The following is a 4,836-nucleotide window of genomic DNA, read 5'->3' as shown; positions in this document are numbered from 1 at the left end:
GTAGAAGGTCCAGATGTTGACATCAACCTTCTGAAAGCAGATATTGTCAACATTGAACATCAAAGGTCCAAAATTAGAGAGCCCAGATTTTGACGTTAAATTAAAAGGCCCCAAACTTGAAGGTGATATTGATGTTAAAATGCTAAAGGTCAAAGGAGAAATTAAAACACCTGATGTTGACGTTGAAGGCCCAGACATTGACACTGAGGGCCACAAAGGATGAAGTGAAATGCCTAAAGCCAAGATGGTTGAAGGGAAAAAAGGGTGGATTTGAAATGTCTAAAATAAAAATGTCATCAGAGCACTTAAAGGGGATGTGTTAAGCTGGCTGCTTTAAAGGAAGTGCATCATATGTTGTTTGTAAATGTCATCTGTAGCTGAAGTTTGACGGCATCTAAAACAACCCGAAGTATCTAAAAACGTCTGAGATGAAAAAATTCACCATCTTGTTTTGCAGTTGTTTCATATTTAAAGTAAAAGTTCAGCTCTTTTTAAGAGGGGTTCTGTGGAAAAAGTTATGAACAAGTAATATCTTACCTGCTGCACATAGGCTTTAGAAAAACATCAGTTTGGAGAAACTGATAAATTAATAGTCTGAATGGGGCCAAGACCAGAAGAAGGATTTCTTTTTTAATAAATATAAGTTAATTTTAAATGTAATAAAAAAAAAGACCTTTATATTACTGACACCTTTGCATGAAGTGGTTATGTAGAACAAAACGGATGGAGATGAAAATATTTATACCTGAGAGAAAACTAATGACTCTTTCTCTATCTGTAAGCAGTTTTTCTTGTTTCTACAGCTTGATGTTTCCTTGGTCTTTGTTGACTGGATGATCGGGACTGTAGTGAACTCGGCCTCCGACCAAAACCTGCCTCTGAAGACCTTCATGGGACAGGAACTGTTATTTCATTGATTTGAATCCAGAAATACAAATTAGCTCATCCAGAGACTGTCTAATTGTATCCTGAACTAATCAATTGAAAGAACACTCTTTTTTTATATTATCATCACTATTTTATAATATCTTTATAATCAAAAGTGTGTTTAGTTCATACCATTTCTAAATGTTGAAGTGAACCACTCATTTTAAATCAACTGTGAAACAGTATTAATGATTTTTTAATCCTCATTTAAATTAGAAATCAAGTTAAATGTCTATTTTACAAAGTAATTATGCATTTTGATCTTCTGTCTGAAACGAGAAGGCGTGATATCGGTCAAAAGTCAGAGACAGTCAAAAACAAGTTGTTAGAAAGGGCTGTCGTGTTTTTAAAACTCTCAGACAGTAAATACGAAAACTGGCACCTGCAGTGTTTCTCACACAAAACATTTCTCTGTCTGTTCCTAAAACATTCTTGCTGTTTTCTTGACTTGTAAAAACCCTTTGACATCACTAGAACCACACCCCTGTTAATAATAATAATAATGAATTTAATTTATAACGCACTTTTCATTAACAAAAATCTCAAAGTGATTGTTGGTTGCTTCAACCCATCAGGACGTACTAAAGTGACCAGAAGCAGAACTCTTTAAAAGTCGACACTTCCTGGAACTATGAGTCTTCTGGAGTAATGTCTTCTAGAGTCTTCTGGGGTCTTGTGGAGTAGTCCTGGAGTGAAGTTCTGTTCTTCAGCTCTAGCTGTTCTGGAGTTCTGGAGTTTTTCCACTGCTGAGTGGAACTTCGGACTCAGTTTTCCAGTCTGATGGAGTCATCCATCTCAGCTGTGGTCACGGCGCCTCGCTGTGACTATCACCAGGCGAATGCCCTACAACTTCTGAGGAAGTTTGTTCTGTGGAACGGAGTATCTCACTACTTCTGCCGAGTTGCAGCCGCCCTGAGGAGACGCTGAAAGGTAGTGTGCCAGGGACCTCTTGACTGTAGCGGACCCATCCTCTGCCAAGGTAAAGAGTCGTCACGAGCTTCACGCGAAGAGTACCGTGGGCGCTGCGTTTGAAAGGAACGTGTTGTTCTGGTCTAAAGACATACATCTTCTTACAACATCTCCCTTTAAACTCCTGCATATTTCCCATCTTTAAAACTCTTCTATCTTGCCAGTAATTAATCCAGATGTCTTCAGAAATGTCTGTTGTTTTTATTAAGTAAAACGTGCCAAATTTTATTAATCAGAGCCAGATCAGTCTAATCAAGTGTACAATGTTTTGATGTTAAATTTTGATTCTGTTAATAAATGACCACATTTATTTTGATGGGTCAAAGAAAATTAACGTCTCATGTCACTGATTAAACCATCTACGCACAGTACCTCTGTCACATGGCTGTAAGTAGCTCGAAAAAGAGAGAACTCGTTATTTAAATATGACTGTAGTGAAGCTCTAAAGCTAACCTAGCCCATTAGAACACTACAGGACCACCCAGGAGCCAACATGGGAGAAGCTGGCGGCAAGCGCCCGTTGGATGGCAGTGCAAGCTGTTGGGGCATCAGGTTCCTTGTCGTAGGTGCCATGGTGTTCCTGGTCGACCTCTCCTCAGACAAAGTAACTTCACATGTTTGAAACACAAAAAGCTGCCTGATAGGGAACATTTGTACAAGTGTCGGGCATGCTACAACAGGAAAACCATCCCAGTGATACCTAAGGGATGTCAGATTAGAATTTATGTGGAAATCCCACTGTGTAACATGTATAAGAACGGTACATGTAAACCAGATGGAAGAAAAAAAAGGAACAAAGTTTGACTTTACTGCCAATAACACAGAAGAAGGAAACATGCTTCGTTGGCAGTTACCCAAATTGGAGTCTGGATGCCCTCAGTAGTCATGACTCAAGAATAAACGGCCAAAATACTGCTAAAAGAAATAAACTGGCAGTTGAAGATATGGGGTAACACTGAAGAAGTACTCCAAAACATAACCCAGGTGCTGAATTGGACCACGTGTACCCTGCAAACCACACATGCACAGTTGCAGAAAGAACGCTTCCAGAGAATAGTGATCACCTCAAATCATCATGAGTGGAGGAAGCTGTGGAACATTTCTAGTACATATTGGGTAGTTATAAAACCTGAATTGACAAAGTGTACTGAATATATGTGTGAAGGTTATTGGGTTCAGTATCTTGTAAGTGACATAACTACAGTATGTAGGTATCATGTGTTACCTGTAATAACTGTACAAGGATATTGGTTTTTAAAAATACAGGGTGAATGGTTTGAGCCACAGACAAATCTCACCTATGACTTGTAACTATGCGGGACGGCTGATAAAGGAGTGGTATGTATGCTACAAACAGGTCATGTTAACCCATGTTTAACCAAAGACGAGGTATTGTGTGATTGGACTCATGAACCAGCTAGAGACATGCTATGGCAGATAGGCCCACATACTCTGTGTATAGCTACAATTAAAAAGTCATCCTCAATTACCTAAGGTGCCTTTCTCTGGATGTGTGTATGGTGTACATCTGTGGACTTGGAACAACCAGAATTATCAATTAACTAATTATAGTTCTACCACTCGACTAACAGAGGTACAATGGCAAACTTTGCACGTACCCTGGCAAGTCTCCCTAGACCATTTCAAATGCGCATTGTATGAGTCTACAGAGCTGAAACGAATGATTGAGTCGCATAAGTCAAACGTGTCTGATCTAACAGTGTCCACCTACATTGCTCAAGGAAAGGTTTTACATGCAGCTAAGCTAATAGAACAAGCGTCGGCTCACCATTGGCGGGACATATTCAAAGGGATGTCATCAACGGCGTGAACAATATGCAGCCCCTCCTTTGCTGATTTTTTAAATTTGTTTTGGTGTATTAACTATATGTAATCTGTGCACTTGTTTTTATATTAGAAGGATTAAAGATAGAATCAATCAAAAAATTTATAAGCCCTGTAATGAAAAGAGTATTAATAAAAGAAGACCATTGGTTTGGGACAGAAAAAGCCACCATGACAATCAACGCCACAGTCCCAGAGGATATCACGATATTGAATTATCATGTTAGTGGTAATGTAATTAATCATACTTTTCAGGGTTTTAATTCCCATTTGGAATTTTTTAATTTTATGTGTGAATCTGTCCAAGAATGGGTTGGCAGGCGATATCCTGAAGATTTTGATTTTGAAGGGAATAATTTTCTAAATTAGTCAGAAAACCAATAGGTGGAATGAGTTGAGAGATTAATAAAATGTTTTTTTTTTTTTTTTTTTACTATTTAACCTGTGATATAAAGAGTTTTTTGTACATGCTATGGTGAGTCACCCGAGAGGCCTGAGGAGGAGGCTCGGCCCGCCCGCCCGCTATTTCGAAGTTTCTCACAGTTTTTCACGTTATCTCGAGGTTTCTCGCAGTTTTTTACGCTATCTCAAGGTTTCTCACCCTATTTCGAAGTTTCTCACAGTTTTTCACGTTATCTCGATGTTTCTCACAGTTTTTCACGCTATCTCGAGGTTTCTCACGCTATTTCAAAGTTTCTCACAGTTTTTCACGCTATCTCAAGGTTTCTCGCAGTTTTTAGTCCAGGTGGACATGTTTTGTTCACCGAGAGATGCTCTCACGCGATGTGGAAAGGGGAAGAGTATTAAAGAAAGAGAGTGCTCAGTCAGAATTAGAGTCGACCGTGAGTCTTTGATCCAGATGTCCGGTATTGTGTTGGTGTTCTGCTCCACTAGGGCTGTGTGGCTCTCCGGTCTACGTGTTATGGTGAGGGCTCCTTTTTACATCAATACGTGTGAGATTGTACATTTTAGTGTACTGTTGAAGCTTGGCTTTTTGCTGTATCTGTGGCGGAATAATAAATAACACGAATTATTCTAGCAGGACAGTGTGTGTGTATTTTGTTCATTGTGCTGTTCATTCTTGCGAGTCCTGGT

The sequence above is a fragment of the Nematolebias whitei genome, chromosome 10, assembly GCF_014905685.2.
Source record: "Nematolebias whitei isolate Nwh7 chromosome 10, NemWhi1, whole genome shotgun sequence".
Classification (NCBI taxonomy): domain Eukaryota; kingdom Metazoa; phylum Chordata; class Actinopteri; order Cyprinodontiformes; family Rivulidae; genus Nematolebias; species Nematolebias whitei.
The sequence above is the reverse complement of the archived record's forward strand: the minus strand, read 5'-3'. Positions refer to the sequence as shown.